Source organism: Molothrus ater, chromosome 1 (assembly GCF_012460135.2).
Source record: "Molothrus ater isolate BHLD 08-10-18 breed brown headed cowbird chromosome 1, BPBGC_Mater_1.1, whole genome shotgun sequence".
NCBI lineage: Eukaryota > Metazoa > Chordata > Aves > Passeriformes > Icteridae > Molothrus > Molothrus ater.
Window position 1 is genome coordinate 47,956,228 of NC_050478.2, and position 26,907 is coordinate 47,983,134.

The 26,907-nt window shown below is 40.9% G+C and overlaps 1 protein-coding gene across 4 annotated transcripts in view; it reads right to left on the reverse strand.

Annotated features, from left to right (window-relative positions):
• The window catches only part of ELMO1 (engulfment and cell motility 1), a 303,484-nt gene that overhangs the window by 67,355 nt on the left and 209,222 nt on the right, over window positions 1-26,907 (reverse strand). Inside the window, exon 1 of one of the 4 annotated variants that reach the window (XM_036403077.2) lies at window positions 13,825-14,284. The exons of the other annotated variants lie outside the window; for them this stretch is intronic. The gene's annotated coding sequence lies outside the window, so the exon portion shown is untranslated. Of the gene's footprint in view, window positions 1-13,824; window positions 14,285-26,907 lie in introns of those variants that run through there. 4 annotated transcript variants of the gene reach the window in all.

The window sequence follows — 26,907 nt, forward strand, 5'->3', positions numbered from 1 at the left end:
GGTGGATTTGGCTGGCTCCACTTAGCTTTTGGGGCACTGTGGCATAGAAACCTGATATTTCCTTGCTGTGATCTCATGATGACAATTTCTCTTTCTCCCTCAAGTCTATTTTGATGCCTCAGAGCAAAGTACCAGCCTCCACTTGGCCACTATGTGTTATCTGCACAGTGGCATGTTAGAAAGAGGGGAAAGAGAAAGAGAAAGAGAAAGAGAAAGAGAAAGAGAAAAGAAAGAGAAGAGAAAGAGAAGAGAAAGAGAAGAGAAAGAGGAAGGAGAGAGAAGAGGGAGAGAATTTATTGCAGTCCAGATTCTCAGAATAATGGGGTGAGTTTGGACCAGATTTCAGTCTGTCTCTCATAGTGGATTAAAAAGCCAGGTTTTGGACCCCAAACTGGCACTATTTGGGGACACTGATGTATTTAAAATATTTAAGATAAATAACCTGTTTGAGACCTTTTAAAAATATATACATAAGAACTAGAACAGGCATTTATTTCAGTCTGCCTGCCCTGTATCAAATTCCAGATGACCATATGGTTTAATGCCTCACATTCACCTACAGCAAAAAAGGCTCTGCCTTACTGGCCAAATGTGAGCCATGCCTATGACTCCAAAAAGGAATCCAAACTGTTCTTCACATCATAAACCATGCTCATGCCGCTTGTATCAGAACATGAGTCTTTTTGCTCACAAACTTGATCAGGGTCATTAAGATCCCCTCATTAGCAGTTTTATACTGTCTCTGCATCAGCATGGATGGGCTGAGAGAGGCCAAGCACTGGAACCTCCTTTATTCTGCATAGGAGAGCACATAAGCCTGGGCAATGGAGAGGGTGTTTTTAATTAATCCAACATAAATAAATAAAACTGCCTGAAAACATAGTGAGGAATAGAGGCTCAGCCTTCTGTAGGTCAAACCCAAAGGCTACATTTGTACCCTGGGACAACTTCATTATCCTCAGCTGAGCTGCACAAGGGATTAATTTAACCCTCAGAAAAGGGTCAAGAGAAACTGGGAGAGAAACAGAACAACCCATTAATAAGAGCTATAAGAATACATGCTCATAGAGTTTAGTTCAAATTCTTCCTTACAGCTGCTGTTTTGAGTGTACATATAGTAACATCAAAATTTCTATTCTGCTCCATCTGCTGTTGTCAGAGTCCTTTCTTCTATTATATATTCTCAATAGCTTTTAATTTAAATCATTTATCTTCTCAAAACCCTAAGATTCTGAAAACCTTAAGAGAAGCCTGAAGTACTGAGGCTTGTTCACCTGTCTACTTGAATTTTTTTCTTTTGCTTCATTTTAACTAATTCTAAAAATGTATTTGTAAGCCAGAGAACATTTTTTTTTCTTAATGAAGCTAATTGTTTCAGCTGTGGGCTGCAAGCAGTGTTCCTATTCCAGAAGGAGAACACTGTCAGATTCTAAATGTGACTGTGTACCTTAGGTGTAAAATTGTGCAGTAGCTCATAATTGTATGGGCTGCCACTACCAAGCCAGAAAAAGAAAAAAAGGGTGGAAAGACAAAGCATTAACAGCAGAAACATCCTAGGACTCAGCATTTTTTAAAATCAGAGACATATTTTTAGTAGCTATTTATATTTCTGAACTTTCCTTCCTTTAAGATGATTGGTTTTTGGGCAGCATGGTGAAGATATCACATTGCCTTTTTATCTGTTTTGATGAACTAAAGCATCCCAATGTAAATGGAAGCACTGGAAAATGTGAGTGATACTGAAGTTACTCAAATACTTTTCCCAATCCCAGCACTTATAGAAACAAGGTAGAAAATACCTCTGTAATAGATACCTAAGTGAAGGTGACCTGCCTATGGTGTCCAAACCAATATGGTCTGTTCTCTCTTCTTCCCTCCCTCTCCTTTCCTTGAGGGTTCCCTCAGTCCTTCCTCAACAATAAGCCAACTTGCACTTCCTCCCATCACACAGCAGGCCTGCATCTTGCTCCAAGAAAGGAGATGTGCACAGCAGGAGGAGACACTGGGGACACTCCAACTCCGTAACAGCCAAGCAGCCCATGACCTGCAACTTTCATTTGATCCAACACCTCTCAACAAACAACTGGCATCACTGGTCTGTTTTTAACCTTGATGGTGCCCAGCTATGGACATTTATCTTCACACATGTGATATAGTATGCTTACCCCAAATTTTAGTCCTTTCAGACCCAAATTTGGCTCTAACAGTGGTAAAATTGAGTTTTGAAGAAAGACAGCCCTCATTTGGATGCAGTGAGCCAGAAATAAATTGACAGAACACAAGAAACAATTTCAGGGTTATCACATAGTGTTTCAGGGTTAGCACATAGTGTTGGCTACTCCTGCTTCTCTACAAAACCACTTGTGTTAAAGGAAATTTCACATCTCCTGTAAGAAACTAGAACCGCGGTACTTTAACTACAAAAGTATCCTTGGCTAACAAAATAGGTTTACATCTAAAAACATTATTGCAGCTTGTTTGCAGGGAAATCTTAACCCTTAAGGGCTCAAGCCTATTTTTGCCTGCTCTGAAGCACAGCATTGAATCCTCAGCACACTTTACACCTGCAATATCCCACTAAGTAAGGACAGTGCTGCTGCTCAAGGGTGGCAGAGGCAGAAAGCCAAGGACCAAGAGGGAAGTTTCCTTCCTTGGTTCAAGGGGGTACACCAAATCTGTGGTGGATGGCAGGACTGAAGCAGATTGTGTCAGTTTGATGTAGTCATCAACCACACCATGAGACAGGGCTTTCTCCTTTCCTACTTCTCACAGATAGGATGCCTTCCAAATACAAATAATATTTTCTTGCTCAAGGTTGGTCTTAGTGTTTCCACTCTGGATATGGCATGAATGTTCTCTCCTCCCTTCACAACACACACTGCCAGCTTGAGCGAATCTTGGCTTACTGTTCTGCCTTTCTCTAGTTTTCACTCTTTTTTGCCCTCAAAGGCTGCAAGGACCTGCATCCTGCTTTCCTCCCTTAGATTTTGCTGAGTATTTTCTGGCTGTTATTCTGCTCTGGTAAAACTCAGAGCAACTTGACTTCACTTATCCAGAGTTTTAGAGACAAGTCCTTTTACCAGCTTTCCTAGTTTTAAGTAAGTATACCACAGATTTCCAGAAGAGATGTATCAAATTAGCCTGTATGGAATAGGAAACTTGCCCTCTAGTGTCAGGTATGCCTGCAGCTTGCTTCTGCTTGGAGTGTAGCTTCTAAGTGATCAATTTGGCCAACAGAGAATTTATTATGCCTCTCCAGCTGCAACTTGAAGCAAATCTGAGTATCTCCTGATGTCAATGGAAAACTACTAGATATCATCTATAAACATCTCAGCCTGACTCCTGATACTTGCGCTACTGAAAACAGGACCACAGGCTTTATAGCATCATCCTGGTACTTTTACTTCTAAAGTCCTTTATCTTAGGACTGATTTTCTAAAGTAAACTAGAAAGGAATATAAGGTGCTATGATTTAGTGTTTTAAAAGACAGCCACCTAATTCTGAAGGCTCATTAGCAGCTTCTGGATGAGGAAGAGGCTGCAGAGAAACATACCTGAGAATTGGCTCCCCTTCTTGTTCTCCTAATAGCAATCTAGAACATTTAGAGTAGGATATCTGCACTGGAGGTGCTGTAACCAGGTCATGCTGATATTTGCATGAAATTTTGGTGGTTATCATGAGATGTCCTCTCCTATTTACCCTGTGGCAAGACAAGCCATATTAAAGCAAAGCCCTGGGGGAGACAGTGGACTGCCAGATCAGTGAGAAAAAGTGAACAGCCTGTACAGGAAAGCTCCTTTTCATGATGCTAACTGAAGCTTTGCCAGAGGTGAGGTTTCTAAGCAGGGATGATTTTCATCATCACTGAAGTAAGGCCACCCTCAAAAGACCCAAATAAAAGAATGACATCTAAGCATTACACTGAAACCAACTAATAGACTAGCCAAACTCTTTTAAAAGAAAATTCAACAAAATCTAACCACCTGCTAGGTTAAGCCAGTTTCTATTGAAAGACCAGTGACTCCAGTGTGGCTCTTGATGAGAGGAACACAACTGACTGCAGGGAGTTGGATTATCATCTTTAGAAATTGGTGGTTAAAGATCCTGAAATACCACAGGATTAAAAGCAGAGCAGACAGAAACTCAGCTGATGAAATGCTGCTGTCAAACACACAAAGTTTAATATTCCTTTCTATCAAACCACAAAATATGCATAAAATAGTGGAAATCTGCTCTTTTTCTTTATTTTCAAATTCATACTTCTCTATGGTATTTTCAGAATTGTCAAGACTGATAACAGCAGGAAAATAACTTGATTAGTAGCTAATATCTTTATGTTGTTTTACAGCCTTGTTTCACTTAAATGTTTGTCAGTATGGCATATGTATTAAACTACTCTTTTTTTGCCTTTTAAATCTGCCTAGAATCACATGAAAAATTAAAACTAACCTGGAAATACAGAGATCTTCATCTTCTGCAGAAATTTACATTCCCAGTGAAGATCCTATGAGTTGTATTAGTAAAAAGTCTTGTAGGACTACAGAGCTAACTAAAAGGTGATGTATTCCCAGATTATTTATAACACCTATACACACAGAAACAACCATTTTTCTTTTTGCATCAGTAATGGTAAGCATCCTAGTTATGTCCTCCTACTACATAGATCTGGATTTCCCATTAATTTCCAATTGGATGCATGCATACTAATATCATATTGAGAAAACCCTCCTGTCTGCAAGACCAAGGGACTCAGCTTTCCTAAGAAATCTCTTATACTTTTCAAAGTAGCTCAAATCATGCTTGGATAGCACTTGCATATTGGGTTAATACCACTGAAGTCCATATAATGGCTCCTGTGACTAATTCTGCTCAGCACAACAGAGAGCTCAAAAATTTCTTATTAAGCAACCCATTCTTAGACATAAATTAAATGTGCTTTGGTTAATTATGTCCTCTCCTTCTCATGTACACAGGGAAAAATCAAAGAAACAGAGAACTGAATTGTAAAAACTGTAAATAAAATCTTTCTTTTTAAATATATAGAGTAACTAAGCAGTATCCTTTCTGGCCATAATATCAAGACTTGTGCCAATACACTGCAGAGTTAAAAAAAAAAAAGTAAAACATTACAGTCAGAATTGAAGAGCTAAGCATTCACAGCAGGGCTTGATTGTCAACCTATCATGATCTAAAACACACACATCTACTTCTGCTGAGTCGATGTGGTTTTAAAAGTAATGGATTCTTTTTCTAAAAAAAGGTTCCCTACATCTCCAAGGCTGTTAAGGTTAGCATGGACTATTTATAGGCATCAATGAAAAGGAGGAAATCTTACTTTGCTCTCCTACTGTTTGCCTACTGTTTGGTAAGAGTAGCTTGCAGGTTTTCTGCAAAATCTCTGTCATCTCTTGACAAAACTGGAATTATCAACAGGGCACAATTGCATGGCAGCAAGATAAATCAGTGACATTACAGAGTGACTTGGAAGGATCAAACAATTTGATTGACTGTGCTGCTGGACTGTAGCAGCCAACTTGGCTACAAGTACGCACTTTCTCTTCCTTTCTCCCTTGCATCCCGAGAGCAAAGCAAGTAACAAGCTGTTATCCCTGGTGGAACAGTCTTTTTTGTGTATCAGCAATCAAAATTGTTACTTGTTTTGCGACTGACTCACACAGAGCTCTCTGACATCTTTCATTTTCTTTAGGAGGAGATGCCTTTTGACTGACTTCATGGTGCAATTTGACCACTTCAGCCCAGGAGGAATTCAACCCCTTAATTCTGGGGACCAGCCTAAAAAAGATGCGAGTTCTAGCACTTGTTTCAACATGGCCAAGGTTTTGCTTTCTGGACTGGTGTTCTTTTTAAGCAGCTCCTGAGTTTGCATCCTGACCATGATCATGTAAGCGATGGATAATGCTGAGGTGACTGGAATTGTGAGGCAGGACCAGTGTGCTCAGCCCCAAAAGTGACCCACAGCCTGCCGTGTTCACTTTTTACAGGTGCTCTGTGGCACTGGCAACATGTAGGTGCTCCAAAAGGGCTGTGGCATCAGGGATGCACAATACCCTTGCTAGGTTAAATAGTTTGCCAGCAGCAATGATGCAGAGGCAGTGATGAGAACACCAGATTGAGGGCATGATCTGAAAGGATCTGGATTCGGGCCCAGGTGTCTGCCTGTGCTGGAGATCACGATGAAATATGCACATTTCTACACAATCACAAGAACCACACACTCTGATTGTCTGCTGTGAACTGCAATAACCTCTGGGATTTTGGGGCAATATAATCTTTAAATCATAGTTCAGGCAAACTTCTGGGATAATCAGCAACTGAGCTCTGGTGTTTAAGTTGAAAGTCATAGAATTAGCTGGGGGACTTTCCTATACTTTTCACATCATGAATCTGTCATTCATCTCTCCAGCTGAAAAAACTCAAATTTCATTCAGTTACTAGTACCCAATAACATCTAACAAAATTAGAAAGGTATCTCTTTTATCCTATGTTGAAGACTCACAGAAAGTCCTTTAAAAACCAAAAAAAAGGAACACAATCTAGTGATTTTTTATCTTACCAGGTCAATGATAAACATTTATGGTCAGAACTGGATACCTGAAACGCTTGATATGTACTCCACCAGAGACATTCTTAGTTGAAGTTTCTTGCTTATACCTTAAATTTGCAATACAAATTCAAAGCCTTGAAATTCACTGGGCTAGAACCTTTAGCAACAAAAATTGTTATTGGGATTGGTGCGAAGTTCATTCTGGAATAGATGCCCATGACTGTACAATGATGGAAATCCTGCATGCAGAGGTGAACTGATACATAATTTCATGCATGAAAAACCAGAACTTATTTAAAGACTCACTTTTACCTTTTCAGTACCAACAAAAATGAGCATAATTTCCCTTGCCATTGAAAATGAAACTTATGACATTCTAAGCATAATGGCAAAACACCGTGTTGCTGTTTGAGATAGGGTGGTAATTTGAATAGGGGATTTTAAAAGGTAAGTTGGGAAGTGGGAACAAAGGAATTTACTTGTGAAACTGCAGTGAATAGACTTTCCACTCTTCTATTAAATATTAAACTGGGTTATAGTAGCATTTAAAGGCAGAAAAATTCAAGACCAACTATTAACATATAAATATAACCCAGCTCCTCAGTGCAGTTACAGAACATCAGAGGTGTTCCTAACTCAAGCCTTTGCTTATTTACTACTCTATGCACTAAAGCAACTGGTCCTGTAAAAGTGAGAGGTTTCACAGACATTCTGTATCTCTTTGCAGCTACTCCTAAGCATGACCCTGAGAGCTTGAACAGCCAACAAGGAGCCTCACATAGCGGAGACTCCCCTTTCTGAAAGCTGAGAGGAGCTTCTGTTGGCCAAGTGGCTTAATTCCAGCATCCAAAGGTGAGTTTGGGGAGGGAGAGAGCAGAAGGTCCCTTGTAAGGGCACAGTGGGGATCAGGCCTGCTTGATCCACAGTCCTTCCCTTCCCTGTGGCCACAGATACATCCTAACCCCTTGTGCTGAGCACAGGAACTGTGAGGTAGCTTCCTTGCAGGACAAGGATCTTCCACACACAACATTCCTCAGCACCACGCTGAATTATCTGATGGGGAAGTGATAACCTTGTGGTGCTGCCAAAAACTGGGACACGCTTCCCTTGTAGGGCACGCAAAGCTTTAACTCCAGCACATTCTGGCACATCCCAGCTGGCTGAAAGCCAAGGGCTCTGCTAAGGCTGGTTGTGCTGAGGCAAGGGAGAAGTGCAGCAAAAGGCACACCTTGACTCTGCTGTGCCTTTTGCTGATGATCCATCCACATGGAGGAAGGACAAGCTCTGCAAAGCCTTTCTGGTGCTTTCATGCAGGACAGTGGGAAATACAAGAAGACAAACAGAGATGCATTTCTCAATCTGCAGATACCTTCTCACCAGTCCTTCAGGAAGTCTACCAGAGCTGGGATAAATCTATGACAACTTACACCTTTGCCAGAAAAAGAGTAGAAACTGGGAAACACACCACACCTGGAAGAGGGACTGTGGCAGCAGCTCTCTGACAGAGAGCAACAGGCACAACTTTCCCAGGCATTGTCCTGGGAAAGGCTGTGAGAAGATCAGAGAAAAGAATGATAAACAATTCTTTCTTATCTTCACTTGCTGCACCTGTTGTTGTGAACACATGGAATGTGTTATGTAGAGTTGTTTACCAAAAGATGGTTTCTTATTTGGCGAATGGTGATGGTGTTTGGATTGAAGGACCAATTGGGTCCACGCGTATCATGAGTGTCTGTAAGGGCAATGGGTTTCTTAATGAGTATAGAATAATAAAGTGATTTATCAGCCTGCTGAGAATCATGGAGTCAATGCTAATTATTACCAGGCTGGGGGCCTGGGATGACAAGGGGCTGCAAAGGTAGAATGGAATAACACCATCCTTTGCAGTGGTTTCTGTTAGGCACCAGACAGAAACCCCAGTCTAAAGTTAGAACCTTATTAACTTTCATGGCAAAGCACTTGCAGAGCTATATTTGTAGGGATCTAGAGAATCTATTTTTGTTTACGTTTTCAAATCTGTTTAATTAACTTGGTGAAGCCAACAAATAAAGAAACATTCTGCAGCTATCCTGAAAGTCTTCCTTTCACTTCCAAGATCCGTGGGTTCATGTCTTTCAGAAATGTGAACTCATTCAAATCTTTTCACAATTTCCCCCACTTTTTAAAATATTTCCATTTCTTTCTCACAGGTGTCAGAATACAATGACAGCTTTGATCTTACTGGAGATAACTGTATGTGGGTAGATTCTTTTTCTTGAAATGCAGACTGGGAGTGGATCCAGAGGTCAAGCCAGAAGGTTACCTATATTTGAAAACCACACTTACAGAAAATCCCTTTGTGTGGCTTCTAATATGCCTCTGGATGTGAGTCTTGAAATACCTATCTTTGAATGCTGCTCTCTGTATCACGATGCTCCAAGTCTTAAGAAAACTGAAGTTCAAAGAGAAGGGAAGACTAAGAGAGTTGGGTTTGTAACTATGGAACAAGCACTTTCTTTGCCACATCAAAAGCTCTGATAAAAGCAGTCCAGTGATTCAGGATAAGAACATATTATTTGATGCATTAATTTGACAGTGGGCTAGCATTAGTAAGAAGATCTCCTTTTTCACCCCATTACAAGATTGCTTTTGTGCAGTACAGAGGAGTTTAAAACACCCAAGATAGAGCTAATCAAAGTTCTAGTTTAAATGAAGGTCATGCATGTCCTCTGAGTTCTGATTTTCACATGCTTTTTTGAAACCACTTAATTCCTAGGTAGCAAAACCTGCTAGAATTTTGTAAAGTCCACAAAAAATGGATCTGTGCTCTTCAGACTTTTAAACATGCTGATGGCTTATTGCAACATGAATGGATTCTGAAAGTTACCAAAACCAAGGATGCATAACTGAATGAATATTTTCATATTCAGACTGACTGTCATGACTCTGACTGTACTGAAACTTTATTTAATTTGGGTGAATTAAATTAACTTGAAACACTTTCAAGTTACATGGCCTCTGATAAAGAACTTAAAATTGAATCTCTCTGACACAAAGTCAATGTTTCTTCTCTTCATTATGCTTCTCCTCACAGAGGCATGTGTTAAGGGGGACTGTAGTTCCTAATGATTGGGAATGTGGGGTGTGTGAGCATTTCTTAACAGATACTCCAAGAGAAGGAAGTGCCAGCAATAGGATCTCAAGAAAAAGGCAGTTAATAAAAACTTCTGCTTGTGGCCATCAGTGCTGCTGTCCCCACTTTTCTTTTCTGAAGAAGCAGCAGGTGGAGGGGAGGGGTATGATTTCATTAAAATGTTCTAGTTTTCTGGAAGATAAGTCAAAATGTAGAGAGAATGTACAGTTTTTTTCTTTTACATTTTTGCATCTGAGAACAGTAAAAAGCAGTGGTTTTTAGTTGTTTTTTGAAGAGACAAAATAAGTGAAATCCATAAGAGCAGTTCACTCGGATGGGGAAAGACATGCTTCCAGGAGCCTGTGCTGGGCTGAACTCTAGCTTCAAATGATAATATCCATGAGGTAGTGGCACACGACTCCTCTTCATGAGAGTAGTCCTGAACTCCTGCCAAAAATCCCTCTATATGCCACTTAGTGCTTCAAGACAAGAAGGATAATGACAGGTCTGTAAAATCTGCTGGAATTGACAGTTCTTATTGTTCTGAAAAGTTTTCGTGACGCACAGGAATTTTCAGATTAGCACTGCACAATGTTGAACAAAATGGGTGTCAAGCAAATCAATGGGCTTTTCACAATTCACAAGTCTATGTTTTACTGCTGTTCCATTTTTATTCTGTGCTTGGTCTTGCTTTGTGGTGTGCACGTGCCATTGGAGATGTGAGTGTGTATGCACAGAACAGGGAGTGAGAGTTTTCCGTTGCATGACGTTCCATGTAAACAAAAGCTTAGCATGGAGAAGGTTTTTCTCCTAAAAAATGTTTTTTTTCTTTCAGACACAAAAATAAGGAACTGTTTATATTTGTGTGGTTAGTCTTACTTGGAGTTACAACTGTCTTCTATTCATTTGGAGGTGAACATATCGAGCCACCTTTTTTACACCTGTGTGTAAAAATTTGTGCCAACTCACTTGAATAATGGGGTGAAAATAATACAATATACAATTGAGGCAAAACTGAAGACTGGTGGCTCTAGCATCTGTTTACCTAGAACACGAACAGACACCAGGGTTTTTGTAACTGAAGGAGGGTTAAGATCAAGGGAATTAATGAAATATTCAAATTTAATATCTCTCAACGCATACAAAGCTCAGATCAGAATTTCTGCTCTATGCTTCCAGTATAGTTTGACATATGGGTATAAAGCTCTACAGGCAGATAAAAGATAACCCATTAAGCTTAAAGCCCATAGAAACAAAACAAAACCTCTGGAATGCCTATTCCATTTCAGTTTTCAATTTACCATCATTGAGGCAAATAGAAAGAAAAAAAATAACCTGCTGCCTTTGTGAAAATCTCACTCTTCCAAGAAAAATATAAGCAAAAATATAAGCATAAGACTGAAGATCAGATCAATGCCGGGTGGCATCTCGTGTAAGTCAATGGAGCTATGCCAATTTGGTCTGGCACCAAGCATTTTAGAAGACATATGAGCCCATCAAACCAAGTGTTTTCCAATGCAACCAATTAAAGCTACCCCAAGATAGCATTTTTTTTCAGCTTCTGCATCCTCCCAACTGCTGCCAGCATGCCACAGCTCTCACTGAAGCCTACTCACTCCTCTGTTGCTGGAACTCTTATAGCCTGGGAATCTGAAATGCCTCTCCCACGTAGATCATCCCCAAGCACTAACGATGAACAACAGTTCTCTGCACCATCAGGTCAAAAATCCAATGCAAACATGGCTTTGACTGCAACACGAGTTTTTCCACCTCTGGCATCACTGGGGTTGGAAGCCCTCAGACAGACTGATCCAGTGCTTAGCAGTTATAGGCTGTCTCTCTCTCCCTCTCTCCCCAGCCCCCTCCTTTTATCTGCTAATGCACAGGGATAGACAAGCAAAAAAATCCCTTCAAACAAGGTTATGGGAGAGAGAGGAACTCCATCACAGGCAGTGTTTGCCTAACACTGGTGACTAAACTTGAGATGTTTATGTTGTTTGAACTATATCCCTGGAGTGCTAACAAGAATTAAAATATCATCTTAAGAGTTGCAGTCACCTTAAAAGACAATGTTCTCCTATGCTTTCACATCAGCAATCACAAAATAAAGAAGAAGGCAGTAGGTATGGAACAAAAAACCATCAAAGGTGCAATTAAGCTTCATTTTGATGCATCCCAAAGGCATTCAAAATGATCAGCCAGGAACAAACCATGCCCAGGTGTGCAAGGGTCCAAGCTTTCTCACAGATTTTTATGGAATATCTTAGCCTAGATCAAAGCATCCACCTTCAAGATGGGGAGTGGGCACATCTCTGCCTAGACTGCCGTACGCAATGGGATTTTCAGCTACACCAGTGCTAAGTAAATACAAATGAATGATACAAGACCCTGGGGAAGGTGACATAGCAACAAAATACCTTCCTCATTGAAAAAAACAAATTATTCATTCTTGGTACTCTCATCGCTGCTGAACAAAAATAAGAATTGCAATAATAGCTAACAGTTATCTCTTTTTTGCATACCTTAGAAAATGCATTTTTTTTCTAAGCCCAGTGCCATTGGATGCCTGGGGCCATCATTCCAATAAAAGGTGACCCAAACACCCCTGGGAAATACAGGGAAGAGTGACTTATATCTGTGTCTTCAGACAAAGCAATAAGTCAAGCTTAATAAGGGGTTCCTCCTGAATTTGTTATACATCAGGTTAAATACTCAAAACTACACAGAGGAGTAGTATTACACACACCAATAGACACTCTCCCTGTATTGATGCACTGAATTCTATGTTCTGTATTTTAAAAAAAATTATATTGATCCATCAGCTCTTCAAAACACTGACTTTTTTTTTGGCATCAACTCTGAGGCAATGCTGAGTCCTTTAACTGGAGGGATAAGCTCCATGTACACACCTTCCTGACACAACTTGCAGGGCAAAAGCAAAGCTGACCAGTAAAACCAAATCTAAAGAAATTTACACCCTCAGTCTGAGATTCCCAGGCAGCAATGTGACTCCTCAGCAGTTCCTAATGCTGGGAAATGAAGCTGTGTGTTAAGTTCTAAAATGAACACAAGATACCAAAAATGGATCCCTAAAATGCAGCCAGCTTCATACAATGTTTGCACCTAGTTTGGTTACTATAAAATACCCGATACACTTGACAAGCTCAGGAACAGGGTGAAAAAAACAAAAAGTTTTTTTCTAAATCTTTTTTTCCCCAATTTTCTGCCATTCCTCCTATGTATTTTCACAAACCAGATAAGATTACTACAGTCTCTGAGAGGGTTAAGCAGAGACAACCATGAGCTCCATGCAGCAAGGCTCCCTGTCACGATAAAACATGAACAATGCTGAGCCGAATTCATGGCTGGTGTAAGTAACCCCAGAGGGCTGCAGAGGGACAGATTTGCACACACACTTCCCTCCTCTTTCTAAATATACTGTTTCTGCTTTACAGAATCAAAAGCAGAGTCCCAAGAGGCAAAGAAATCAACTTCTAACACATGCCCCACAATGGTGAAAAAGGAAACTCTTCACACTTTTCATGTACTCACAGGTTTTATAAACAAATAGGAAAGCTTTTGAATTAAATGTAGTTTAAAAAGCCTTCAAAGGATAAACCAATTTGAAAAAAAAAGGTACAGGAGGGGTAGGAAAAGCAATGACTTTTTTATGCTGAACACAGTGAAGAATGATGAGCAACTCGTGTTTTCTTGGCTCAGGGTCTGAAGTGGCATTTGACAAATCATTGCAATAACATACCTGTTATTATTATATTGACACCAGAAATACTGGTGACTTCATGTGGGCACCTCAGACTTTTGTGCCTGCAACATTCTGCTCCATGTGGTTTGCTTTCCTTATCAAACACAGGGGTGATCTGAAATACCCCGAAGAACACAGCATCCTTCCACAGACTAACCTCAATTAAGCTAAAAAAAAAACCACCCAAGGCAATGCAAACAGCTAACTAGTTTGTCCGATGCCTGAGACCATTGGGAAGAACACATCTCGCTACACAAGACACAAAACCGAGGAATCCCTCGGTGTATATACAATTGCCGCTAATTCGCTTTTTGCCATCCCTCGACACCACCAATCGCTCCATGCCCAGCCTGAAACAGGATAAAGTACACGGCTTTACTTACAGAGATCTCGTAGCTCCATCGTTCCCGATGACAAATTCACCTCCCACACGGCAGCGAGCGAATGACTTAATGCAGCCTTTGGCGGGCGGCTCCGTGCGCACGGCGGGCAGCGGCGGGCGCTCCGCGGCGGGGGCGCGCTCCGGGCGCGGCCATGGGCGGCGGGCAGGCTCGGACCGGCGCTGCCCCGCGGCCGCGCTCCGCTGCCCGCGCCCAGCTCCGCTTATGTGCCGGGCGCCCGGCGGGCTCCCATTGGCACGGGCGGGCGGCGGCAGCCAATGGCAGCCCACTCCCGCGGCAGGGAAACTCCTGCCCGCTTATTTAGCATCTCGGGAGAGCGTATTTCCGAGGAAGAGCGCCGCTTCCCTCGCATCCTGCCATCGCACGGCGGGGATGAGCGGAGCAGAGATCCCCGTCTCTAGGGCTCCCCCCGCGCCGCCCGCTCGTTGTGTCTCAGAGCCCGGCGCTCACCCGGAGGAAGCGCTGATGGGGACCCCGGCATCCGCGTCCACCTTGGCGGGGGCCGCGGGGGAGCGCGCCGGAGCTCCACAATTACTCGCTCCATCGCCATGGAAACAGGCTGGATGCAGCGGGCTGGATTTGTGTAGCACATCTGCTGCCAGGCTCATAATCAACCGCAATCTCATCTTTTCTCCCTCTCCTCGCGCTGCTTATTTGATTGAGAGTTTGCTCTCTCTTTTCATACATGCTGGGAAAGTACACGCAGACAGAGCCGTGTACACGGTGACTTTCTCCCTGTGCAAACACATCAGGAACACACGTACACGTGTGTGCACACACCCCACGAGTACTCGCTTGTATGCATGCTAAGGAGGTACACTCTCTATGTGCCCAAATCACACAATCATAGACTAAAAGATCCATCACCTAGTCCCAACGCCCCTGCCATGGGCAGGGATAGCTTTTATGAGTGCTGGTTGCTTGAAGTTCCATCCAGCCTGGCCTTGAACACTGCCAGAGATAGGGCATCCATCTGTCCCAGAGCCTCATTACCCTCACGGTAAAGAATTTCTTCCTAATATCTAATCTAAATGAATCCCCTTTCACTTTAAGGACATTATGCCTTGTCCTGTCACCCTATGCCCTTGTAACAAGTCCCTCTCCAGCTAAGGAAAGTGCTCTAAGGTCTTCCTGGAGCCATCCCTTCTCCTGGCTGAACAACCACAACTCTCTCAAGCCTGTTTTCATAGGAGAGGTGCTGGTGCTCCAGTCTCCTGATAATCTTCCCTCTTTTGGACTTGCTCCAACAAATAGTGCACCTTAGTCACATTTCAAGTTTAAGTAACTGACCAGCAGAAGACAAGACTACTGCCAAAGTACTGTATTTTGCTTTCTAGTTCCATATATTGTATCTCTCCAAAACAAGGTGAAAATCTGAGACAGCTTTTAGGAAACCTCCAAAAATGCATCTGGCACCCACAGACAGTGACCTGAATCTTCATGCAACTAACTCTACACTCGCTATTTCCTGTCCTGTTCAGGGCCTGATGAAACCCACCACTAAGAAATCTTTATGCCCAAAGGGTTGACAAAAACTTTGTCCTGACCTCTGACAATATAAGGAAGGAGAGATCATTAGAAGAAAGGAAGCAACACTGGAGAGAAAGAAAAGATTCCTAAGCTACCAATGCAGTAAGCAAAGGAACCGTATGGCAGTTACGGTTCATTCAATTCATCCTTTCCATGTTTCTGTTACTGAAACTGCAAAATGAGGAGAAAAGTCAAGTTCATGCATTTATATTAAAAAGACAGCTTCAGACAAGCCACAAGACACTGGCATTCTATTATTATGGTGTTAAGAATTTTAGATGGAAAAAAAATGAGGTTACATTCCTTTTTCAGGAACTTTTACCTGCATTTGTTTGACCAAAAGAAGATTAAAAAAATTAAAGCCCTTAAAAAACCCTCAATATTTCTATATTGCACTAATAACAGCATTTCACTTCATGTGCCATAGTAAACAGAGGTAGATTCATCTCCTTGTACAATAAATGCCACTCCCTGTTAAATATCTTCTACCTGAGTCTAATCCAGACTCTGGGAAGGTCTTCCAAACCTCAAGAGCAAGGCCATAAGAGAAGGCTACTCCAGAGATTTGGGTTTCCAGGGCATCTGTGACTCAGTTACAATTCTTGACATAGAAAAGGGCTTCTGAAAGAACTGTATTTGTAATGGCTGAGGATGCCATAAGGGTTCACTTTTGGCAATGCTGTACTTGCAGGTTTTCATTTATCTTTGGAGCAGCACCATCACCATAAGGATTACCCTGGGCTTGCCAGCTTTTGCGGTCATTCTTTCAGTTCTGAAGTATTAAACTGTGCAAAGGTATTCAGTGTGCATTTTAAGGGAATGAGGGCTAATTAAAAAGCCCAGATTCGCTGACAGAACTTGCTGCAGACAAAAGCAGTCTGTACCATTCCATGCCTCTCCCACCCAAATCTCACAGGGGAGAGGGTGGTCTGGGAGTGTGGAGCGTGCTCTGTCATTTGTCTGTGAAGGGTGAAACACTTCAGCAGTTTCAAGGTTATTTTTGCTAGCTGTTATTGTCATGTCATGGTCTGGAAGCATTGTCAATATGTAGAGCTTAAAATAGTCATGCAAACCAACAAGTTTAAATTCTACAGGACAACAAAAATCAAATAGCACATTCCTAGGAGCTCTCTGCAATTAGTATTTTTAAAGCCAATATTAAATTGAAGAGGTTCCTAATGAAATAAATTGTTCCTTCCTGCTATACACAGAGTTCAAAACTCTTCAATAGGCTGTCCTTTGTTAAACAAAGCCCCACTGCAATCAAAAATAATGATTAGCAGTGCAACTTTAATGTATCTGGAGAAATTTTCCCTTGGCCCAGTTTCCAAAACTCCCATCTGCATTTCACATGCTGACAGAGAGAAGACTGTGTCCCAGATTAGGGCAACCAGTCAAGAACTCAGAAGACCCATTTTTAAGGTCTTTTCTTTCACAGGAAAGGAGCAGAAGTGACAGAGATCTCTACTTCTGATGACAACAAGCCACTAGATTTAAGGTTGTGAAATTTCACCTTTGTCTCTTTATTTTCTTAGCAATCTCCCCTGCAAATTGCATTTCTTTTCCTCACAAGGTTGTGTTGTGAGAATAAACACTCTAAGAATTTCATTGCAATCTAAAGCAGGACAGGACACAGATACCTAAGAAAGCTTTTAAGGGAGATCAAAAATTCAAGGCTGGAAAAATCCAGGCATTTCAAAAGAAGCATAATAAATAAGATTTGTGAAAAAATCCTCTAAGATAGCAGGATAAAATGATGCTGTTCAACTAAAAGGAAAAAAGATTTCCAGGAAGGCTTCACACCAAAGCTGCTACTTGTCAATCCGACAGCAGCTCCTGCCAGTATTCTGTCATGGGCTAAGACCTGTTTGTGTGTGGGAGCTGAGGAACAATCAGTGATGATATAATGCTTACTCATCCTTCCAGATCGTGGGTTTTTCTTTTTTTAGCCTAGATACCTAAAGGGGAAGATGGTTATTGTGCTAAGACTTCCCCAGTCATAGACTTGGGGATCATTGGCTTCCAGTGACTCCTCTTCCAGTGCCATAAATTATTGTTAATTCTGAGTAAAGTGTCAAGCCCTTTCAAAAGTCCATTCGTAGAAGCAGCTGCTTTGCACCAGGAACAGCTAGTTCTATTGATTTATTCCAGGAAGACCTACACATTTCCCTTTCACATCTGTATTCTTGAAGCATCAATTAGGACCTATCTGTAGATAATATAAACATGTATTTCAGAGACTTCCGAGGCCATATTTGACATTTAGTTTGGTTTTTCCCAAATCTTAGTATCAGAAAACCTCATAACCCTTTTATCAGGAGGGCCTTACACTTTATTTCAAATGAACAGCTTTGAGGGTTTGGTTTGGTTTTTTTTTTCCTACTACTACTGCATCAGAAAGAAATTTTTGCATAGTAATATATAAACACAAATTAAAATGAAAATGCTGGGCCAGAGCATAAAGAGACAGCTATCTTGTCTGCCATTTAAGACAGCTTGACTACAAAACACAAAGCTTATCTGACTAGGAACACACAAGTGATATATAAGCTGCTGAAAACAGTCAGTAACACAGCTTTGCAAATCAGATTAGACATGACCTTCAGAGGTCATCTGCCATCATAGCACCCAGAAGGTCTCTGTGAATTACAGAACCAAAGAACCTTTCATTCTGCAAGGCATTTCCACCATCCAAGCACCAATAAGTGTGTTCAGTGTTCGTTACCTTCCCCTGTGCTTTGACCACAGGGAGCATCCAAGTCTCCTCCTGTACCACCGGGTAGGTTGCCTGCATTCTGAGGATGCATTCACATGTTAAAAGACTTCAAAGATGTGCATTAAATAAAATCTCCACTTGTCTCATACAAATGAAATCAGAGCTTTATAGAATTTCATACAACAGTCCTGGACATACACAACAGTAGTCTGGATGATGACTATCTAGGGGTGTTGAATTTGCAATTCTTCTTTATCTTCCCTGACAACTGAAGCTCTTCAGCTAAGCCAAAGACAGCCTACAAACAATCCTGAAATTGGCTACAGGAACTGACATGAATATTTCTCAGTTTTCCTATTGCTAAATGATTACATGTAGTCTGAGTAGCGAAAGGAGACTTCCTAGTCTAGACAACATGACTGTAGGCTCCATTTGCACCTCCAGTGTTAACTCCAAGAAGATCTGAAATGCCTTGTCTTTGATACAGATCCAAAATATCCACATCTTAGAAAAACAAAACCCAAAGAACCAACTAAACAAAAAGAAGAAAAGCACCACAACTGCATATAAGAAACCTAGTCTGAAAAAGGAAGAAAGAGAAATTGGGTTGCTTAGAGGAAGACTATTCTCTCACAGTGAACGAGTTCTGAGTTGCATAATTTTTGATACATGCACAAAGAAAAAAAAAGAAAATTATTTCTAACCTTGACAGTGGGTACAGCAGACAAACAACCTCAAGTGATGTTTAGGTTTGGCGGCAGTGTCGTATACAATCATAGTTTGTCTTTGGATAGCTATCGTATTAAAAAAGCCCTTAAAATACACAAGCCCCTGCAGCTGTCTGCAACCTTTAAGTCTTGCCATTTCCAACACACATTGCAGTCATATAGCATGAGAGGGCACTGAAGAATTTCAAATCAATTATAATAAATCCAGACAGTAGACAGCAGAAGGTTTCACAGTACACATCATCAGCTTCAGGATTCCTCACATAGCACTCTTAAATACAAAACTGCAAGAGGCTCAGAAATCACCTTGTAAGTTTTAAAATTTTCAGTGCGTTCAGACCATATAAGCACTATCTGCCAAATCTATCACATATTCTTCATCCACTGTCGGGGTTAGGCTTTTCCCTGCTCCCTCCTTTTCCCCACATTGTTCAAATGCATATCAAAATTTTGTATCAAAACCCTTTGGAACATACCGAGAGCATTTTCAGTCATGTCATTGTATCTCAGTTCTCTCATTCAATCACTCTGTCTGGAGTACACATGGCCAAGACAGAACAATTTCACATCACTGCAGCATTTTACCTTCCATCTTTAGCCACTTCTCCAGCTCTTGCTTTGCACAGGCTACCAAATAAGCAACAGCAGCCAGGTTTATCTTCAATCCAAACAGTCTGAGATTTCCATTTAATGCTTGGTTCTCCATAGGATGGGCACCGTGGAATGTACATTGTACTAACACTGTTGAAACAAATTATGCCCCTTAGGTGCTCGGTCTTGCCTCTCTTACAGGCATGCATGCTCCCCCTCCATCTTATTCATTAGTGCACTGTGGCTTTCTTTTTCTGGAAGATGGTGATTAAATCTCTACTCAATCATATGAAATGGCAACAGAATGATTTCTTCAGCTTTTCTGATTTTAACAAAACCGAAGTGCAATAGGATGGACAAAATAAAGGAAAAAGTCATCTGTCTCAGTTATCTGAACTCAGTCTGATGCTGTCATGGCTCACTGTTTAAATAATGATGCATGAGTTTTTTAATATGTTAATTACACAAATAGGTACTTAGGAACTACTTAAACAGAAGATTATTTACCCTATTGACTAGAGAAACCCATGTGTCAGCACATCTGCTGCACAGGAAGATTAAATCTGTTCACACAAAACTCATGCTCTCCCTTGCTAATGGAGAAGAGATTAGTAGTGTGAGACCTGAAGCAGGGGCTTTGGGTTTTATCCAACAGACCCTTAAGACTGTCACAATGGATGATGCTAGCAAACATCTCTGGATTTCTAAAAACCCAGTATTTACTTGTCTAGGCATCCTGGAAAAAGAAATGAGATTTTTATTGAAAAGAGTTTTCTATGTGTGTGTTTTAATTTTAAAAGCTTCTGCTGTGTGTTATTTAAGAGTAACAATCAGACACCCAGCAGTTTTAAGAGGGAACTGCATTGCTGTGACTGTGCACCTTTAAGGCCAGACTGACAATGCTAGTTGATGATGTTTAGAAAGAGTATACTGAAAACAACTCAATTACAGAGCTATCTTTGCCTTGGTTCACCTTCCCAGCTGCTGCTGAAGGATCTTCAGACTATTATTTTAATAGCTGCTGATGAGAGCCAATCCATGTTTTCCACATCCCCTTAGCACTGCTTTTGCATTCCAGGCTTGCATGGAAGAGTAAGTGTCAGAAGGCTCTGGTGGTGCAGAAAGGGATTGCCAAGACTACAGGAAATGTGAAGAAGAGAAAACACGAGTCCAGTTTACAGGTCCAGCAAGTACACAACAAATTTTCCTGAGAAGAACGTGTTCTGTCTGCTTCCACCTCATGCAGGAATGAAAGTCAAATGAATGCTCACATAAGCTGAATGAACAGTGAGGGCTGTTTACCATGGAGCTATTGCAAGCATGCACTTAGCTTCAGCTAGAAAGGGCAATATCCTCCATCCACACCATCATAAGGTAATTCGGAGCACACAAAATGAGCTACTGATGCTTCTATTCTGTGTCAGCCTCTGGCAGCAGGCATCTGTTCCCGAGGATTTCAATGTCTCCCCGAGCTGGGCTTTGCAAACATCCCCTTCTCAGAGACACTAACAGCCACTTTTTCAGTCCCTGTACATGGAAATGTGCAGCCAAATATACATACCCCAAACACGTGTCGCATGCACAACAGAAGCGTGCCCACACACGCCCATTCACAGCCAAATGTAGTATAAATAACCTTGCTATATAAATAGCCTTGCTTAAATGAAGTCTCTTGCTTAAATCAAGCTGGCATAAATACTCTTTCTTTATGCTGCTTGTTTCATCTCATGTTTAAGTCTGGAAAGTGGCAACTCTGTTGGAATGACCAGAGAAACTCCATTCAAAGTCAAGAGATAAAAAGGACAGGTGAGCTCAGCATCATGATATCACTGGTGAAGATTTCGTGAAAAGAATAAAAGGCAGGCAACTTCCTTTTTCACGTGTCTCTGATGTCAAGATAGATAAATATTAGTAAGACAGGCAATAAGGTATTGCAAACAATCAGAGGAGATCCTTAAGCACTGAAGCAGCAGCCCCCACAAAGCTAAAGTTATAAAAATTAATCTTTCATTCTCTGTTTAAAAAAAGTGAGGAAAAAAACCAAGTATTAGAAGAGGAAAAGTAACTTCTTCCTCTTTCTCGGCATCTTTAGAAAGACACCAGATGACTGTCCACACTCCTCACTATGCTCATGTCTGTATTCATCAATATGGTTTTATGGACATTTTCTGTCTTATCCTTTTCAAAACATTTCAAGAAGCTGTTAAGACTGCTTTCTCTGAAGATGGGTGGGAAGGACCGGCTGTCAGAAAGGACTCTCTGAACCTCCCTGCATCAACCCTGCTTCACATTCAGCCCACACACCAGGCCCAGCTCTATCAGCGTTCTGGCTCACTTTGTCAGGGCTGTTGCATCTGCTCAGAACTTCCTTCCCGCTAATGAGCCTCTCTCTAATTGATCTTCAGAGTACATATTTCTCCAGGCTTGATCATCCCCAAGCTGAAGATGCTGTCAATACTGCTACATGGCAATTGCCATTGCAGAGACAAGTCCCACCTTGTACTGCCTTCGCTGAACCCTCTGCTCTTTCCATGTGGAAGGTGGAATGATTACTTCATCCTCCAAGTGAAGATACAAATTCATAAAGGTCAAGCAATGCAGGAGCAGTTGCAACAGTGGGTACAAACTCCAAGTTTTCCTCACTCTTCTTTACCCAGCCTCTGAAACACAAACATATCTACAGTGCTAAGCCAGTAGTATTTCTACCTGTTACATTACTGCTTTGTTCAGTGTTGGACCACTTTCATTCCATTAATGCTTTCCTTTAAAAACATTTCAGAATTGGTTTAAAAAAAAATAAAAATAGACATTTAAAAATATTTCAGTCTTCCTTAATCATGCAGGGATATATTTTCAAAGCCGTATGCCAAGAGTATTCCACGTGACTCCCATTCATGTTAAAATTAGAGTCACCAGAATAAACCCCATATGCTGCTTTGAAAAGGTACTGCAATGTGTCCAAGGAAAATTTTTGCAGCTTAATGCTGCTTGTACAATTTTTTGCCTGCTTTTCTTCTTTTGATTTATAAATAGATTTTTAGCTTTTTTTTTTTTTTTATAACACTTCGTACTATCTGGAAAAACAGAGAGAAGGGATTTGCTGGTTTTCTTGGTTTCTCTGCAGCCGTTTTATTTTAAAATTATCAGTTTAATCAGAATAGCTTTGCTTTATAGGATGCAATGCTTTTGGAAGCTTTTTTATAACTCTTTTTTTAATACTTCCACTGTGGACAACCCTTCCACCCGAGCCACAGCCTGCAGTGAGGTCTGGCTGCCTTCCACACCTGAGCTGTTGTCCTTTCAAGTGGTGCTCAACATTTTTGTGTTAGCCAGAAACTAATTTTCACATCTGGACAGCAGGGAACTTTTTTCCAGAAAGGCCAAAGCATAGTCTCTCCTTGGCAATAAGAGCACTGCTGCTTTGTGCTGGAGCCAGGCACCATGAACATACAGGTTCCTATATTCAAGGTCCTGTCTTACCTTCTGCCCAATACAGAGCATCTCTAACACCTGTGGCAGCCACAGAAGCACACCCCCCCAAAGCCAGCAAGCATTGCCAACTCTGTGCTCATGTATGCACATACTGGTAAATAATGGTGGATTATTAAATTTGTCATTTATGACTGCAGTCTTTCTGGTCATTTTGAGAGAGAGGGGAAAAAAACTATTTCTGGTTCTCTCATAATGCTCTCAAATTTTTACTGCTTCTAACCGTGCATTCGAGATTGTGCACAAAACGACAGTGTGAATGCCATCTCTTCAGTTTATCCTCATCCTTCTTGTTACTGTCTCAAATTGCCAAACATTTTAATTTCAGCCATTGACACCAAAGGTGCAGCAAACACTGCATCTAACCATTTAATTACTTTAACCTTTAAAGGATGTAAACAAAGAGTAAATATTTTCCTTTAATGTGGAAGATGCTTCCACCACAGAGGGAAAAACCCCCTCTCCTTGCTAACAGAATTGTGTATCATAGAAGAAAAGAAATCAAGATATAATTGTCCTGTCACCAAAGCACTGACAAGTGAGGTGTGGGCTAAGTTCCCATCTCTACCACTAACTTTTCAGGCAACATGCAGGAAGACATAAATTATACATCCTTGTTATCCTACAAAAATCACTTAACATCACCTTTCTGCTCTCCTTTTTTACCCTTTGTATATTCTGTCAATTCAAATGGTGTTTTCCTTTTGGTCATAAACCTGTGCTTAAAAGAAATACCTGAAACTTCCTGGGATGGTGAAATGACAGCTTGCACCTGAAGCTAGAACCTGTAAGAAATGGAGCTTTAGCAAAAGCAAGGTTTTGTTATAAGATAAGCACTTATAAAAAAACCCCAAACCCAAACAGCCAGTCACAAACAGCAAGCATCCCAAAAACCAATCCACTAGCAGCCAACATGGCTCTGCAACTTCTACACACATTGCGTGCTTTAAGAATTAGGGTTCAAATGAGTTACTGTGGTTAGTGAAGTTACCATGTCAGCTGTGCTGTAGTATAGCCAGTGGTAACCATTTAGTAAAATATACTTTTGTAAATGTTAGCAAGAAAATTTTGAAGAAATGCTTTCAACATCACATTTCTGAAGGGGCTTGAATGCCCCTGAGTAGTAACAGCTCAGCTGTCAAAGCTAAGACAAGTTAAAACTGCTTTAAAGGGATCACCACAGTTAATGGGGAAAGCCTGACTTCTTAAAGGGGCCACAGAATCCATCATAATGATCTTTTATGCTTTATTTAACATAAGGAAAAATTTATGAGCTTGGCTGATGCTCCATCTGAATTTGTTTCAATGATGATTAATGACATGAATTACCACTTCTTCCTATCTGGATAAGATACCCTACTGCATGAGAAAGTAGTTTTTACCCATAAAACTACAAAATAATTCAGGTTGCTAGACAGTTCTAGGGATTGAGTTCTGCAGACACAGCAAAGCTAATTTCATACTTAAGTCAGGTTCCTCAGGGCAATTCTGGGCAAGTTTTATTTTTCTCCAGGGATAAAGATTTTATAATCTCTCTATGCAACTGGTTCAAGAGCTGCACCAGTATCAGTAGTGTTTCATCCTTACATCCTAACAGTTTTCTTCATTGCGACTTCTATTCTCCTCTTTCTCTGCGTACTTCTGAGAAGGGTGTGCACCTTCTCCTCCTCCTTCTTGTTCTAACAATGGCAGAAGGTACAACTGGATCCACCCTGGATCCAGCCTTTTCCAGGATGAACAAACCTGGTTCCTTCACATTCCCTTTGAACACCACATGCTCCATCCTCCTTAATCATCTTAGTAGACTTTTGCTGGACTAGCACTATTTCATCAGTTCCTCCTAATTTCTAGGGGAGAAAACTGGACACAGTCTTCCAGTTGCTGCCTCATAAAGGCCAAGCTGGGGGAAATAATCCCTTCCTCTGCCATGCTGGCTGTGCTTTAGCTAATGCAACCCAGAGTGCAGTTAGTCCACACCACACAAGGGTGCACTGGTGATTCATGGTACTCATCAGCCCAGAGACCAAGCACCTACAACGATATTTGTAAAACATGAAATTAGCCTACATGAAATTAGCCTTTGTCAGTCCTCAATTTGCTTTGCCAGTCACCCATCCTCAGCTTTTAGTATCAAAGAAAATATCCGCAGAAATTAATATCAAAACCCTGGCCACCATAAAAATCAATACAAGATACTGAAGTGTTACTCTAGTACTAAAATCAAGAAGCGTAGAGAAGGAAATTAGAACCATCAAACTCTTTCAAATTATAATAACTAAAGCAAATTGAGCAGCTATGAAACATCCTGTTCTCTGGAGCTTAAAAGCATCAAGGCAATAAAACACCCTTAACCCATGCAAAGGTAAATAAGTTTTATGGAGATATTTTCTTTCTTTTCTCCTAAAGTAGAACGACCAGTTTAAAGACTTTGCCTGGTACTTTAAAGATTTTACACAGCAAAGGGCCATTCAGGCTGTGTATATAACTGAATCCATTTTCAAGCTGCACACATAAAATATCTTTTACCTGAAGTCCATCTCCCAGATTGGTAGAGACAGTTCTTTTCTCTAAGTAAATTAAACTTTGAAGTCCACTGTGTGCAGAATTAGGCTAGATAAAAGAGTATCTTGTTCTCTGCCATCATTATTAAAATATTGTATTTATACCACTACTTCTGAGGTAAGACTTTACTGTCCACATGGATCAATTTTTAGGAAGAAGAAATGCATGTGCACGTGTAATTATGACTTTACAATTTTAACAGTGGCCTTCAGATTTCTACCCCTGCTGAAAATACATAGCTGCCAATAACACCCACCCTGGCTCCAAAAACTGGCTTCCAATATTCTATGACCTGAAAGGGTCTCTTCTGATGTCTTGTCAGTTGTGGCTGCCCAAAGTAGTCAGCGAGTGTCCCTAGCTAGAAAGTGAGAAAAGCCATTAACACCCTCCTTAGGGCAGGTGGAAGTACTATGAGGCATGCCATTGTTCCAAGGAAAGAGGACAGGTGGAAAGTAAGCTGGGGGAATAAATCCTATTGAAGATTGGAGTGCTGAACATGGAGAGAAGCTAAAGGAACAGAGAGAGAAATTCATTAAGATTGCTACATCCAGTCCTAGCTTTCAAAAAAAAAAATCACATATAGGCCTTAAAATGAAGAAGTATCAGTTATTTGACAATCAGATCAAAAAAGAAAATCACTGGGAAGAAAGCAGCCCTTTAACAACTTCCAGATCCCCAGGGAAGGTAACAGTCCTTTAACAATTTCCAGAACCCTAGCTTACATAAAAATGAGTTTTTGGAAGGAATCTCAGAATCTTGACAGCTATGAGATTACATTCTTTATCTCACACATCTGATTTTACAAAAACAAAGATGTTTCATTTTTCCACTTGGTGACTTTAGAGATGTTATTTTCACTATGAAGGGCTGGTCAATTGCTTCTGAAGAGGCTGACAATGTAACAATGATATGATGAGATCTGTGGTTTCCTTTGAGCTCTTGGTTAAGTACAACAAAAGTTCTAGGCAGCATGTACTAGTCAAGTAAAATGGATAGAACTGCAATTTTAAGCTCTTCCTGCTGAGGTTCTGATCAGTTTCCCTGAGAGAGAAAACTGATGCTTGAAATCTGAAGAAAAGTCTTCAGAGAAAAAAATTGCCATAAAATTCAAAGCATGCATGAAAGCTCTTTTTCCAGATACTTTCACAGAAGTCTTTTAGAAGCAGACTCGACATTCTTGATGCAAGGATTGGTTCTTGAGGATTTTAGTTTCATGGCCATGGCAAAAATATCTTCAGCTGGCATGGCAAGATCTTTAATCATCTACACAAATGCCTTTTCAAGGATTCTGATATTTGTTCCTTCACCTCTCCCCATTGTTTGGGTTGATATACTTTCATGGTATCTAATCTGTCTCCATTCTTGTGCTCAGCTTTTAAGGTGATATTCCTCAGCTTTCATATGCATTACTGGGGGCCTTGCTTCTCTGCTTACCATGACCAACATATA